This window comes from Rhinolophus sinicus, linkage group LG06, assembly GCF_036562045.2.
Source record: "Rhinolophus sinicus isolate RSC01 linkage group LG06, ASM3656204v1, whole genome shotgun sequence".
Lineage (NCBI taxonomy): Eukaryota > Metazoa > Chordata > Mammalia > Chiroptera > Rhinolophidae > Rhinolophus > Rhinolophus sinicus.
Window position 1 is genome coordinate 110,343,991 of NC_133756.1, and position 16,895 is coordinate 110,360,885.

Consider the following 16,895-nt stretch of genomic DNA (forward strand, 5'->3'; position numbering starts at 1 on the left):
ATCAAGGGATTAAGGTACTAGATATTTATCTCCGTGAGGTTGAAAAATAGGAGTTGAAAAAAGAAGTGAAGCACTGTTAAGATACGAGATTAAGGTCAAAACTACAATAACAAAGTAAATGTTGAGTACACATTTTTTGATAGAGTGCTGTCCTGAGTAAAGCTTACTATCTGAGGTCGACAATAAAATAGGGGCAAAAGAAAAAATTTACACAAGGTATAGTCCTAACTGCTAGAGTTTTTATTATTAAGAATAGAAATCAATGACTATGTGATTATTATATGACATGACCCTGAGTTAATTGCAGTAAGAACAAATGGAGATTTGACAATGACAACTTTACCTATAGTTTTTTTTTTTTACTTTTAAAAATTATTTGTAATAAACTACTTTTTTAAAATATTGAAGTTTATTTTGTTGTACTGTTGTTTGAGTGCTGCTCTCAATTTATAATGCTAGTTCATTTCACAGAATCAAAGAAAACATGATATTCCATCCTATTATTTCTATAAGTACTATAAAGTGTTAAAAGAGTGTTGAATTTAAGATAATTAAGAGATAGATTCATGGTGCAGATTTCCATAAAGTATTTTATCAGAATTGGGGAAAAATATTTTGATGAAGAAAAATATTTCTATTTAGTACTTTTGAAGTGCCAGGCTCTGCACTGTGATCTTTATATACTTATCTGGGAAAGTTTACTGAAATCGAAGATTTTAAGTTTTACCAAAATCTGTAAATTATGTTTTTTCCTCCTTTACCAAGCAAAGTATCTCTCCACCCTGTGAATTTAAGGCATCCTCTTACATATGTTTTAAGTGATATAATTACGAGTGCTCCAAAGTAATAAAGGTTGGTAGTTTATTTAAGATTACTTTTTTTGAAAACAACAATTTTCCATAGGAGAGACAGGTTTTTTTTAAATAACACTAATCTCTCGTTGCAAGAAAAATGTTTTTATTACCCATAATTAAAAATTAAATGTTAGACTGCAAGATATACCATGTTAAATTATATGACTACAAATAGGACAATGTTCGTAGGAGAATAAATTTGTCAACCTGTGGAACAGTAAATGAATGTATGTACAGTAAACAATTAAGAATTTTCAAAGATAAAATAGACCATGTCACAAAGACACTTTTTAAAATATGCTAGTATTTTATGTTATTAAAGTTTATTGGGGTGAGAATTGTTAGTAAAATTACATAGATTTCACGTGTACAATTCTGTAAGACATCATCTATAAATCCCATTGTGTGTTCACCATCCAGAGGCAGTTCTCCTTCCATCACCATATATTTGATCCCCCTTACCCTCTTCTCCCACCCCCCACCCCTCTTACCCTCTGGTAACCACTAAACTATTGTCTGTGTCTATGAGTTTTTGTTTCTCATTTGTTTGTCTTGTTCTTTTGTTGTTTTTAGTTTATATACCACATATCAGTGAAATCATATGGTTCTCTGCTTTTTCTATCTAATTTCGCTTAGCATTATAATCTCAAGAGGAGCAATGTCAATAACACATGATTTTGACATTTACTACTTTTGTAAATTTGGCAAATACTCATTTCAGTGATTTTGCAATCCTTTTGGTGATTAAGCATTACCAGTGTCCTTTGACTAATATTATTTTGACTAGAGACTGAAAAATATCAATTTTCTAAAACGGAAGTTTTTAAAAAACTTTTGCATCTATATCATTAGGGATATTGGCCTATGGTTATTTGTTGTTGTTTGTTTGTTTTTTCCTTGTAATGTCTTTATATGGCTTAGGTATCAAGATAATGCTGGTCTTGTAAAATGAGATTAGGAATGTTCCCTCCTCTTCCATTTTTTGGACACATTTGACGAGGATTAGCATTAATTCTTATTTAAACGTTTGATGGAAAGAGAGAAGACAAATAAAATCAGAAATGATAAGGGAGAAACGACAACTGATACCACAGAAATACAAAGGATCATAAGAGACTACAATGAACAGTTATAGGCCAACAAATTGGACAACTCAAATAAATGAACAAATTCTAGAAACATACGATTTACCAAAACTTAGTCATGAAGAAATAGAAAATTTGAACAGACCATTAACAAGTAAGGAGGTTGAGTCAGTAATTAAAAACTCCCAGCAAATAAAAACCCGGGACCAGATGCTTGCACTGGTGAATTCTATACTAGTGTAGTTTCTGATTAAAGTAAGTTATCTGTAAGTAATACTTATTCTTTCCTGAATTAAAAGCTCTTCATTTGTAAAGAAGACTTGCAAGATCTCAACCATTGAATTCCAAATATGTGCTAAGAACTTTATGTATCTTTTTTTCACTTGTTTTTTACAACAACCCACTGGCTAAAGGTATTATTTCATGGCTCCTACGTAAGTATATGTGGAAATTAAGGCTAAGAAAAGTTAAGCAACTTACCCAAAGCTGCACAGATGGCGTTGAGTGAAGCCGTAATTTAAACTGAAGCCTAAATCCTGAGCTTATAATTTGTACTACTTCTCCCATCTATTTTTATTGTTCATGTTCTTGTTGTTTGTTTGTTTTATTGCAAGTAGCTAGGATTCTTGTAGAATCCTTTCTTTTGAGGAGAAGCCAGAGATTGACATATAAATTAATTTAAGACTTAAATACTGACACTACAAGTAAAGAAGCTTCTAGTGTACTCTCCACCAAAAATATTTTTAAAGAAAAACCACCCACTCTAGTATTTTAAGATTTTAATAACATTATAACTTGGATCTCTTTTTTATCTTAATGCACTACATTCCCTAACTTTCACTTGCATGAATATCATCTCCCAGTATTTTACATTAGTTTATATTTTTTATTACATTTCTAAAATAGTGAATACAACCTGATAAAATAGCTACAAGACACATAGTAACTTAAGAATAAAAAACTAACAATTCTGTTTCAAAATTCATTTTTTCTCTTGTGAGAATTTCCTTCTTTTGTATTTGAAGATTTTGAATTTGTTGGCTGAGATTTTGCTTGTACCTATTGGTTATTATTTAAAGCAATTGTACTGATAATTATTTTTGCCTTTTTATTTTGTTTATTGTTTCTTTTGCTGTGGAGGAGCTTTTTATTTTATTTTTATTAAAGTACAGTTGACATATAATATTATATTTGTATCAGGTGAACAATGTGATGATTTGAAACCTGTATACCTTATGAAGTGATCACCATGACACGTCTAGTAGCCTCCCATCACCATGCAAAGCTATTATGATGTTACTGACTATATTCCCTATGCTGTACATTACATCCCTGGTCATTTTTAAATTATCAGGTGTCAAGAGCTACTTATTTCTCGTGGTTATCATATGCTTTGACTTCAAACATTAATAACAATGAGAACATTTAGGGTTTTGAACATATATTTTATCCAAGAGTCAGAAAATGATCGTTGAATTTCTCTTTCTAGCTGGGGCTTTTTTGACCTTCTTAGCTTTATGTAGTTTCTCATGCAATTTCTCCACCATGGCTGATTCAGGGCAGCTAAAATTCTTACATGTTGTCTGTCAGGGTCCAAAGATATGTGTGTGTGTGTGTGTGTGTGTGTGTGTGTGTGTGTGTGTGTGTGTGTGTGTATGGGAGAGTGTGCCAGGCAGAAGCTATCTCCTTTTCAGACAGTCTTGGAAGGAGCATAGCATCATTTCTGCCATACTCTATTGAGGTAAGTCACAAAGGGCTGCGCAGGTTCAAGAGGAGGGGACATAGACTCTACTTCCTAATAGGGGATGGCAAAGTTCTATAAGAACACGTGGAACAGGAACTATTTCAACTATTTTTGGAAAATATAATCTTTCATAAAAATGCTATCTCTGAAGGCAGGTAAAAGACTAAATTTTTCCCCATGAAAAAATATTTAATATTTATAGAAGACTATGTACATGTCACTTTATATGAGTGGCCTTATTTATTGCTTATGGCAATTCTCCTCACTTTACAAATGTTGGAACAGGCTCTAAGGGGTGATGTTTCTCTAAGGCCACGTTATCTTCTAAATGGCAGAGTCAGAATACAATTTATGTGTTTCTCTGACTCCAAGACAACAACTTCTTCTTCCTCTTCTCCTCCTCTTCTGCCTCTTCCTCCTCGTCCTCCTCCTCCTCTTCCTCTTCCTCCTCCTCCTCCTCATCTCACTTTAGCAAGCAAGAGTTATGGGGTAAAATGCTCATTTGATACTTTACCAACTTAAATTCTCTTTTAACCAGAATATTCCTTTTTTCTATAGTAGTTCGGTGTGTCATATTCATAATGATGTATCTGTCTAATCAGCCAATAAACATTTCACGATTTGCATTTCTTCTTTAGTGGTAAGTGTGTTACCGGAGAGGGGTCCCTTCTGGGGGAGATGTCTGGGCTTGGCTCTCATATCGGGGGTCGAACCCGGGCCTCAGGGAGGAAAGCTGGGAAACTTAGCTGCTACGTCCCCGGGGATTGGGCCCTCCGTGGCGTGGTGTCCAGGTTCTTGGTATCTTGAGCAAAGAACTGAACGAGACACAGAGGTAAAGTGGTGAAAAAGTTTATTAGAAAAAATAGTACACTCCAAAGAATTAAGAGAGGGCCAAGCACTAAGAAGAACGGCTCAGGGCTCAGGGCTCAAGGTGGCATTATTAGGAGAGAAAGTACACTCCAAAAGGTTTGGAGTGGGCCCCGAGCAAAGGCAAGTCTCAAAAGGGGCTCATAGCTCAATGGTCAAGAGGCAGCGGTTCACAGGAGCCTGGGGGTTTTATCGTTTTTTTCTCTGGGATGGGCTGTTCCCCTCTGGGCGCGGGACTGCTTGATTGACACCTGAGATTGATAAGGGTTTTTACCTCATCATCTTTGACTGCACATGTCCCTTCCCAGAGTTCAGTCTGTTATAATTATATTAATGAACTACCGGGCATATGTATGATAGTATAATGATGGTATAATGAGGCTAAGGTGAGATGGAGGTTGTGGTGACCTATGGCACAGGAGCAAGTGAATAGGCCAATTTAATTATGTCCTCATAGTGCTTAATGGCTAGGGCAGATAAGGAAAAATTAGGGAGGTCTCCAGGTGGTGCTCCCTGTAGATTGTGTTGGGCATGCAGGAATGCAGAGACCCAATTACCTGTTTATAACTGCCTGCCTTATTTCTCCTAAGAGACATGATCCCCAGAAATCTGTGTGGGGAGTTGAGGGACAGGAGGTCTCTTCTTCTGTATCTGCTTCAAGCTGAGAAGGGGGTAGAGCTGTCCCTACCTATTGGGGATTCATGAAACTCTGACCCTATCTGTTCTTAAATAAAAAGAGGGGTCTCTTCTTCCTTGGCTGGGATATAACTCGTATCCTGATGGCCCCTAGATGAGGAGAGACAGATGTTAGTTAATAAATTAAAAGTGCTGGCTCCAGGAGTGGGACTTGAAGCCCAATTATCTTGATTTCACCCAGGGGTTAGGCATGGACTGGCCTGGAGGAGTGTTAAAACCCTTTGGTCTCTGGGATGGCGTTTGTTTATCTGAGAGTTAGCTCTGGAATGGCTTGGGGAATGTTGGGCTACAATGACTATAGCTCACAGCCTTTTAAGCAGTTATTAGGCAGGGGTGAGAGACATTCCGTGATTTAGGCTAGGAGCAATCTTTAGTTTAGCATTTAGAAACTGATTATAAGAGTGATTAAAACCAGCTAAAGGAGCTAAGAAACTAGGGAAAAGGAGACTTAAAATTTCTATAGTGAAGGAGGCCTAAAACTTTTATAGTGCGGGAGCTCTCCCATATCAAGGGCAATTCATTGATTAGTAATGTTGAGAACAATCAAAATACAAATAATGACTATATTTATAATTATAATACCAATTGCATTGCATTACAATGATGTCTTTATATATCTAACTCTTTGAACAGGCTGTAGTTTCCTTGAAATCAGAGAACGTATCAATTCATATGGTGTCCATACAACCTACATTAGTAAAGAATACTCATAGTAGTAACTGTTTGATAAAGGAGTAAATTGGCCTATTGGGAATACATGTTGTAGTCTGTTTTTCCCAGGTTATTTGATTCACCAGAAAAGTCTACTCCCTGTTTATAGTAGAAAAATATGTATAAATACAGGAGTCTTGTAAGGATATGGAATTTTTCTTACCTATCTTTGAATAGTATAAACTGCAGTAAAGGAGATGTGTTTGTTTGAAATAATATAAAGGCAAGTATTTCTTAGAGAGGGTAAGTCTTTAAGAATAATATAACTCAAACATGTCATTTTACACATGGAGAAACTGAGGCCTGGAGAGATTGTGTAAGTAGTGTAATTTAAGATCACACAGCTAGTGAAAGTCCAAGAAAGTGTTCTCACCTATTTTTACTTGCCCTTTCACTCTTTCCAATTCATTCTTGACTGAATGTTAAATATATTGCTAGAAAAGTCAAATTTTTTTGGTCAGTTTGGAAGATTATGTTTCTTGTTTGAGTTATATCCCTAGATAGAGTCAAAGTCTTCGATAGATTACATCTCGGTATTATTGAGTTCTATATATTTGATGATTTATGAAATAGTTTCTCCATGGAGAAAAATAAAATGAGCACTAAATGGAGAGACCCAATTTTGGCATTTACTAGCTCTGTATCATTTAGCAAAGCATTACATTTTTCTGAGTCTCTAGTTCTTTATTATAGAATTAGGTAGTTGTAGTGGTACTCAACCTGGGTCATTACAACCCTTTGTGGCTCTCTTGAAAGCTGTATATCAGGGGTGGAGGGTTGTTTCCACCATGTTTGGAGACACTCTTGGTAATTAGTGGATAAAGCCCGGGAAATATAAGTATCCTTCAAATATGTGGGACCAAGTCACACAGTGAAACATTTTCTTGACTAAAATGCCAATAGTTCCTATGTTGAGAATCAGTGGGATCTTTTTCTAATTTTCCCATCCACGTGCTAACCAGGCCCGACCCTTCTTAGCTTCCAAGATAAGATGAGATTGGGCGCGTTCAGGGTAGTATGGCCGTAGATGATCTTTTTCTAATTCTAAAACTAAATTTTCTAAGTCTAAAACTTCCTCATAAAGCAAATGCCTTGAGAAAACATGTCTTAGCCTCAATACATGATTAAAAGGTGAATAGAAGATTTTTAATTTTTATCTTGGGGGCAAAAATAAAAGCAATTAGCATCTTTCTCTTTTTTTTTCTTTCAATGTGACTAAATTATCTTGCATGAGTTTAAACTTTAAGGAAACCCTTAAGTGAATTATCTTGAAAAATAGATCTCTGAATCAAGTTCTAGGATGAATTTTGGAGCAATTCACTTGAGTCAGTGTTGAATCTTTGATAACTCAATGTTTATATAACTAAAATTACTCTCCCTTTAGACAATGCAAGTGAGAGAGAGAAATAATGATAGCAGAAAAGTTTAAAAGTTAGAGTGCAGAGCTGCCTTTCTGGCCCATTAGGATGTTTTACGGAGAGGACAATCCAAGGACATGTGTATCTCATAATCATATATAAATCAGGTTGGGGCTTGTGCTTAATGGAATTGGGTTTGAACTCTGAGAACATCTTTCAGGAGACTGAGCAAGCTGTGCTATTTATGGTCTTTAGGTGGTAAGGATGCTGACACATCCTTTTATTACTAGAACTTAAAATAAATGTATCACCAAGGTGTCTTTATCCTATTGAGTGTATATATTAAAGAATGTTTTACTGGGTCTTTGTAAGACAGAAATGCGTTATTATTTATATTAAGCAAAGGCTTATGATAATCTCCTCAGTTGCTATTATAGCATAGGGAGTGGAGTCTCCATGTTCATTTTACTGCCAATCACATTTCTAACTTTTCAAATATACTTCAGATCGCACTGATCTTTGTTTCATATGATTTAGCCCTGTTGCATCAAAGGTTAAGTATTTTTGACTTTAGGTACTCTAGCTTGTACTTCTTATTCCTTACGTTGTTGAGAACAATCAGAATACTTTGAGTTGACTTCATTCCAGAAATCACAGGGACCATTGGGAAACCTACCTTTGTGTAGGGAATCCCTTCAGGAACCATGGCAGAGCAGAGCTGAACTTGCATTTACTGGTTTGGACACTTGCTAGCTATGTGACCCAAGGGAAGATAGGACATTGTAAACAATAGGTTCCGATTTGTCAGTTTTTCTTCTAAACTCTGTACACTCTAATGACTGCATTTATAGAATTTAATAGTGATGGCCACCATCTCTTGACTTCTGACCATTTAAAAATGCGTTTTACTTTTAAAATGAGTTTGTTACTATTTGTATGAGTGGAATTGATGTGCATCCAATAAATACAAGTAATAGACAAAAGATGTTTTTTAAAAGGAGTTAATAGCCCTATGTTTTTAAGAGTGGAAGAAAAGTTTTCTCCATTAAATTTGAGTTTGAAATCCAAACTTTTCTGGCTTGTATAGCTTCTCACTTTTCCTCTTTATGAATCCTCCACTTGGCCTATATATAATACATGAAGATGTACTGCCAGAGAATTATTCTAATACTGTTGCTGATAAAAACGTTGATGGCTTGTTTCTGCACAAAGGTCCTGTAGACAATTGAAAGCAATTTGCTTTAGCGCCCCAATCAATAAATGATTGGTTACATTTATTTTATTTCTTACGGCTCTTGACTTGATTTTTCACTGGAGTGTTCTTTGTTATCACTGCATTCTATTTTCATTTTAACATTTTCCTGAGACACAATAGAGGTTTCTCTCCTTTGAGCAACCTATAATAGGTCTCTAGAAACCAATAGGTCTTTTATGAGAATTCTTAAAGCAAAAGGTTGGTTTCATTCCTTCCTTCCTTACCATGACATGCAAAAACATAATCTTGCCCCTATCTTTCCTTCTAGTTTCATCTTTTGCCACTCTCCCCTTAGAGTCCTATATTTCAGTTCTACCAGCCTATTTCCTGCCTTTGGACTTTTGTATTTGCCATCTCTTCTTTGTGGGATGCTCTGCCTGTAGATTTTCATCGGACTGACTCCTTATCCTTCAGATCCCAGCTCAAATGTCACCTCCATAGAGTAGTTTTCTCTAACCACTGAACTGGAAATAAAATTACCCATCAGTCACTCTCTATAATGCCATCCTCTTTTATTTCATTATAGCATCAATCAGTATTAGAAATGTTCTTGTTCACTCATGTATCTGTTGTTGTTTGTCAGCTCTATTCCACCCAGAAGATAAATTCAATGAGAACAGAGTTGTACATGACAGAACCCATCCATAAGACATAGAAAAACGCTGGTATATAATAAGTCTCAATAAATATTTGTTCATTGAATGAGTTAGATTATATTGTGGTGAAAACCAATAGTGTTCATAGCTTCTTTCATTTAAAATGAATAGACTGTTAGTCTTAGAAGGAACTCTAGAGAACATCTTATTGAAATTTTGATTTTAATATAGAGAAACTAAGGTCCAGAGAAATAGAGTTACTTCATTTTACAAAGCCAGAAGATGAGAGTCAAGGATGGATTCAGAGTTCCACGAACACTTACCTGTAACTCTAAATTCTAAAACCTCTGAAAAAAATAAAAGTTTTGAGTACTCTTGACATCAAAACTCATTTTGTGGCAAAAAGCTAACATATAAACTAACATGAAGCTATTTATAGTTTTTATGTATCCTACTTAGTGTGACTATTCATATATTTCATTGCAAAACTACGAATATATATGATTACAGGCTTCTGCCCCAGATCATGCTGAGGGCTGTTATGTAATCCCTGGTATATGCACTGTGGACTTTTCGAAAATTCAAACATTTTTGAATTCCAAAACACAAAAGACCCTGAGGATTTCACATAAGGTAGGCTAGACTTATTTTTCAATCATATGCCATTTCTCATTGAGAAATCAGGAGATTAAGATCAATTTAGCCACATACGAGAGCAAAGTAATCATTTGGTCTAACAACCTTATAGTGCTGATGCGAAAACTGGGAAAATGAGTTATACAAAACTACATAGAGCCACAGAGCAGCAAATCTCTCACTCCTAGTCTAGAAAATTACCATAAATCATGAACAGAAAAATGACCTTAAAGAATACCATGCCTAACTTTCTTCTCTGGATCATTTCACCTATATCATCCTGGTAATCTTTGCAACATCTGCTTAAAATAGGTACCACTATTATCTTCATATTTGGGTGAGGCTCTTTGAGAAGTTATGTAAGGTGTCCAAGGTCACACTGGTATAAATAGCACATTAGGAATTTGGACTGAGGGTAGTCTGGCTCTAAAAACTCTAGTTGCACCCATGGCTTCTAATACATGAAACTTGCATAGGAATAAGATCATCATATGAGTCTTTGAAACCATTTATGTACTACAATTCCTTTTTTCAATTGTTGAAAATAAATCAAGTTAAAGTCTCAAAAAAATAGAAAGGGATTTAAAATACTATAGAGGTAGACCATTTTTTTCGACTGGAATGCTAGGGTTTTAAGATTATTTGCTGACCTTTTACACTTGTTTTGTGATAGTAAATTAAGACTATTTAGACATTCCAAATATACTAAATTTCCATCTACTTTATAAGATCTCTTGAGGTTGCCAATGGCAAAAATCAACAAAAGAAGATTGTACTGTCTCTCAAACTGGAGTACTATACCCTTCACAAAGAAAAGAATAATTCTAGAACTCCCAAATTTGAACTAAATTGTTTTTGTATTACTTACATATGCATCAGATTAAACTATTTAAGTTCCATGTGTGAATAGCTCCTATACAACTATTAAACCTAAACAGATTTACAACTTAAATATAATCAAAGCTACATGCAAATGCAATCCAAATGAAAGTCATTAATTTAGTATGACAAATGATGTTTGTTGAGATTAAGTCACCGTCTTGCAGTATCCATATGGTAATAACTGCTGCTGCAATTATTAAATTTAATTCACCATGGCATGTTATTGTGTGCTATGTAAGGACTCAACTTTCCGGGAACTTTTCTGTATTGTGTGTATTGTATTCAAACAAGTGTGAAATATCAGTTCATGTAGTGGTCTTTGAGGATATTTAGACCTCATTTAGCTTGAATGCATCATTACACAGAGGGTGCCAGAAAAATGTATATACATTTTAAGAAAGTAAAAAACTGTATTAACATTATACTGATGGTAACTACTTTGAGCACGTCTTTTAATTGCAGAAGTCAAACATGACTTGTATTCCTCTTTTGTTATTGGTATATATTGAGTATTACAATTTTAATACAGTTTTTTCCTTTCTTAAAATGGGCATACATTTTTTTTGGCATCCTGTATATTAAGTTCTCCTCTGTCCTTTTCTTATTATCTCAGGCTATTTGGCATCTGTATGGTTGTAAACACAAACACTATTGTGGATACTAAAATCTCAATACCACACTCAGGTTAAAGGTGGTCATCCAGGTAAACCAACATGTATTCCGATTAGTACTTGTAGATTATCAACAAAAAGGAAAAGTCTAAATTAAAAATCAGTTATTATGGAGAAGTTGTAGACCTTCACAGATTACCAAAAGTCCAAGGACAGCCAATTTGAGAAACACTAGACTAGCGTATTATTATATTTTATGGGTTTATCTTTCCAGCATTAATAATCATTTACTCTTTCTCTTTCAACTATTAAAGCTTGCTTATTGTTTCTTCTGAGTTTGGTACTCTGTTGTGAGCTTTGTCATTTTTACAGTGTCATTTTTTAAGGCAATACCAAGTTTCTTCCCTAAAGATTAGCAAAATTACTTTAGATTATGAAGCCACACCAGAGCATAATTTTTATGATTAACTTATTAGGGGTAGAAAATTGCAGTGTCTCAGAAGGAGATTGCAGGCTTTTGAGGGGGTTGAGAAAAACAAAAAAACAAAAAAACAAAAAACACACTGTTGTCTGGGCTATGCCTAGAGCTTATGATTTAATTGGTCTCAGGTGGGATATCAGTGGTTTCTAAAAGCTTTCCAGTAATGTTTATATGTCAATCAGGGTTGAAAATCACTGATAGCAGAAGGAAAACTATGTATATCACTCCTGTTTGACATAATTCTCTGATGGCATCCAACATATAAGAGATTTAAGCTCCATAGCTTAGCATGAACTATAAAGGCCTTTAACACCCTAACCACTGCCTACATCATGATCATTACATCTTAATATTCTTTGCTGGGTTGCCTCTCTATGATTTGGACGTATCTGTGAATAGTGTATGTTTAAGCTCTTAAAAGTTCTTAGTATAACTAACAGTGTATTATGGGTGGGGCAACAATGGGCTGCTTCTCCTCCTATACCCATGGTGATTATTGCTAAAGATACATGGCATGTTGTCCTATTAAACCAGATTGGTCCTAGAATTATTCTCAATGCAGTGCTTCAGACAGCTAATAGTAACTGACAAAAGTTGGTTCATGAAATGTATCTGCTTGCATTCCATAGTTCATAATATTTGTTTTTGTTTTTTTTTAATTAAAGTTTTTTGGGGTGACAGTTGTTAGTAAAATTACATGGATTTCAGGTGTACAATTTTGTAATACATCATCTATATATCACATTGTGTGTTCATCACCCAGAGTCAGTTCTCCTTCCATCACCATATATTTGATCCCTTTTACCCTCTCCTACCACCCCTTACCCACTTACCCTCTGGTAACCACTAAACTATGGTCTGTTTTTGTTTCTTCATTTGTTTGTCTTGTTCCTTTGTCGTTTTCAGTTTCGTATGCCACACATATCAGTGAAATCATATGGTGCTCGACTTTAATATTTTTGTAATAGTGATGAAGCTTTATTCTCAGATGAGATTAGAAAGAGTACATTTAATTCATTACTCCATATGTTTGCCCCTTCTCCTGGCCATCTTGATGAAACCAAGCCTTTACTCCCTAGGAAGGAAACGTGGCTAGGATATTGTGAAATAGCAAATGCATAGAAAAAAGGTAAAAAAAACCTTCTAATCAACTTGAGGCTAAATCTGAAATAGTTGTAATTCTCAGGTAATCCTTAGCTGCAAATTCAGTTATCCACAAATATGTATTAAGCACATTTCGTATGCCAGATCCTATAAAAGAGGCAGTAACATTCCTTAGTTCATTAAAGCCATACAGGAAACATGTGAATCAAATATCATTATGTTCTATTTGTAGATGAGGAAACCAAGATTTAGAAATATTAACGGATTTGTCCAATATTGCCAAACTATTAAATTGAAGGGTCAGGATTCAAATAAGTCCCTGAAACTCCATGTCAGTATTCCTACTATTTCATTTATTCAGTAAATATTTACTGAGAGAGTCCATAAGTGGATTAAATATCAGAAAGACTTCTAAGCTCTCTGAACTTAGTGATGAAATTCAGCCCTCATGGTATTGCCATGAGGACCAAATGAGCAAAGGATCAAATATGTTTTGAAAAAATAAAATAAAAATGCTCTACACATGTGAGTTATTGGTAGGAATATAATAAACATACGCTCTTTGCCTGACGGGTACCGTTAACTTATTTAAATTTCTAACAGTACATTCTCCCAAGTACACTAGAAAAGAAGGTGAGCAGACAGAACCCACAGGGTAATGTTAAAGGAATGTACAGGCTGTGTTAGAAACCGAGGACAGCCAGCTGAGTTCTTAGGGATAATACCTCAAGAGGTAGATCTGAAAGTTTTTTAAATGACAGGTGCTTTACAAAATGCCTGCCAGTGCACATAGATTTAGGAGTCCCTTTAGTAATAGTGTACAGATCAGCTATGTTTCCCCAGGCATCTCATTATCTCTGTATGGGAATAAGTTTTATTGCTCTGTTACCTAAGTGCTTAGATAAACACTTGTTTTTCAGCTCCAGGCATGAGTGTCCTTTTTATAGACATGGGAATCTCCAGTCATGTGCACTCTGAAATGTTAAATTGAAACCATACTCTGGCCAATAACCAATTTTATGGTGATAATGTTTTAGAATATGAAGATTCCAACTCTTTCATTAAGTTGTCAGTGAGGCTGTTTTGAAACATTAATAATGGACAAACAAAAACAAACAAAAATACCTCACAGTGAACCTTATTAAAGGAAATATTTTCTATTTGGTTATGTCCACATTTTTGTTAATAATTTGGTAGGAATCGGAGTCTATTGTTCATTCATATTACATGGATGTACAAACTCGATCAAAAAGTCCAAATCTTGTCAAGAGATGGTTGTTTCCCTCATTTTGCAAAGGGTGTTAAAGTGCATATAAGACCAGATATATGTCTCTTTGGGCATGACGCAAGTCAGATTTAGAACATGTAATGAGTAGAGAATTTATCATCTTCACAATTTTAGATAAAGAAACATAAGCAGAGATATTTTTAGATGAAGAAAATAAAAATTTTCCTTGATGTCTCTATGATAAATTGTACATGGGTATCTGACCAGCAACCTTGTCATGGGAGTTACCGTCACCCACAGTGGTGGCAGGCATGTTTGTACAACATGGCCTGGCACTACTATGATTGATTTATCCAAGGGTGACCAGATAGAATCTGAGCCAATCACTCTCTCTCCTCCTGATATTTGGAATTGGGGCCAAGGGATAGTCAATCCAAGCCTGTGGTCCAGATGGGAAAGTGAGCTGATGCACTCTCACGCCTAACACATAAAAATTCTAAAAAAAAGTAATTGTAACAATAAGTTTAAAGAAATAAAAGTAAAATCTTCAAATGGTGAAAACAGAGAGAACCCAAATGTGAGTAGAAAGTGAAACTGGATAACATACTTGATGTGTTCCTCAGGAACTGGGGCTTAATGCTGCGGAGGGATGAGAGTTGAGGACAAAAGTCCATATATCAGCTGGAACTGGACGCTCTGTATAAAGCACAGAAAATTCCGTTTATACTCCAGAGATTTACTTGCAAGTTGGCTAGTTCCAGTCTTGGAAGCTGTAGAAGGACACACCTGATGTGCTTTCTCATATTCTCTGGGTAATTGTTTTGGACCCTCAACAATGATGATACCTCTGTTTAGAAATGAAGAACTCCAGAGCGTGTTTCTTTCTTTTTTTTTTTTTTTAAATATAGTTTTTCAATTACAGTGGACATACAGTATTACATTAGTTAGAAAATATTTCTTTCTAAAAATGAATCCATAGATAAAATGATAACATACACATCAATCTAAGAGATAATCAGAATAAGCCAAAAATATGAGAAATAATATGGAACAAAATATAAATAACAGAATGATCTGAAAGCAATCTCAAAATAAACGTCCTTACAATTTGAAGAGCTTGCGTGTGCTCCCCACTCACCAAGCTACAGATGCCCCTGAATTCATGATTGGCAGAGCAGCATCTGGACTCAGGTGGAGCTGCCTGAGTGCCTATTGTCTGAGAAGCTTAAAGTACATTGTGGAACCTCTCTGTCACAGCGTCCCCGTCTCACAGAACTCTGTAAACAATGGATGCCATCTGAAAGATGCTGGTGATTACCACGATGGATCCTAGGGAAAGACCAGCTGGCTATAGTCTTACCAGGGACAAGTCTCCAGAGAACCAACCACGTGGCTGACATTGAAATGAATGGAAAGCAGGCGGGGTTAGCTCTACGAGGCCACCATTGTGCAGGGAGGTCTGACACAGCTGAGGCCCCTTTCCTACCCAAACACTGATATTATATTGAAGTGTTTCTTCATTAATAACCTTTATAGTACAGAAAACTGCCCAGAAAAAAGGAACGTGGAAATCAAGCATTTCTGTCTCAATGTGTACGTCATCCTGGTTGGGAACAAGAATCTTATTCTGAAGGATGAGTGCATGAGGCAGGAGCTAGCCAAGATAAAGCAAGAGCCAATAAAACCTGACAAGTGCCTTGGGATATGATAAACCAGATTGGCACTTTTGGGTGCATGGAATGTTCAGCAAAACAAAAGGTAGAGTGAGGGAATTTTTTGAAATGGCCACAGTGGTGATTTGACAAGCTAGTTAAGGAAAGAAAAATGCTGGGTACCTTGTTTTGTGAAACTTCACGGCAAACAGAGCCTTCAAGTAGTTAATTGTCAATGTGCTATTTATTAATCTTAGTGTATTGACTGCCTTTTAAAATTTATCTATAATGTACCTGAGATTACAAGTAAGAAGTTGCCTTGCTACTCTCTTTAGAAGCAAATCATGATTATTGGTGACTTCTGTAACCAATCCATCTGCCCCACCAGGGTCCCTATACTATGGCTCTAACACATCCCTTAGCACGGCCACGTGACCAGGTATCAATTCAAAGAATTTCTTTCTTGCTCCGTTTCAGAGAGATGGAATGCAGGTAACTTTCTTGACTTAGGCTGTAACTAGTTTATACATATTATGCCTTGCCTATCATTTGTCAGTTACAAGGCACTCTGGTGAATTATCACTTCAGAGCTTTCCTTCTAATCAGATTTTATTGGTCATGTAATTTTGGGGGATGTGCACAGCCTGAAAGGCCCAACCAAGTCTACGTTACTGTATCAAAGGTATAGGTATGGTTTCATGGTGGTTACCTTACATTTATTGTGTAATTAGTGTTCTTTAATGTCTGCTCCCAAACAGTAAATATATCTAGCCCAGACAGGATGTAGTAGATTTGTAAAACCTGGTTTACTACTGATATTTAACATCTCTGTAGGAAGAGTAGGCTAACTTGGGCTAGCAATTAAAAAAATAAATAAATCAGTCATTGAAAACAAACAAACAAACAGCCTCCACAAGATAGTTAAATAGTACACAGGCCTTAAACATTAGTAAATTGAAAGATAGAGGTGAATCACTCAGAATATAGTACAAGAGAGATTAATGGATAGAAAATGTAAGGGAGAAGTTAAAAGACATAGACAAAGGAAGGAGAAATAGTGGCATGAGTATAAATAGAGTAGGGAGGAGAGGATAGAGATGAAAGGGAAAAGAAATGACAACTTCTTTGGAGGAGA

The 16,895-nt window shown here is 35.5% G+C and overlaps 1 protein-coding gene and 1 pseudogene across 6 annotated transcripts in view; both read left to right on the forward strand.

Annotated features, from left to right (window-relative positions):
* The window catches only part of DLG2 (discs large MAGUK scaffold protein 2), a 1,902,684-nt gene that overhangs the window by 490,325 nt on the left and 1,395,464 nt on the right, over positions 1 to 16,895 (forward strand). The window lies entirely within an intron of this gene.
* On the forward strand, positions 1,976 to 16,167 carry LOC141572490 (transforming protein RhoA-like; annotated as a pseudogene).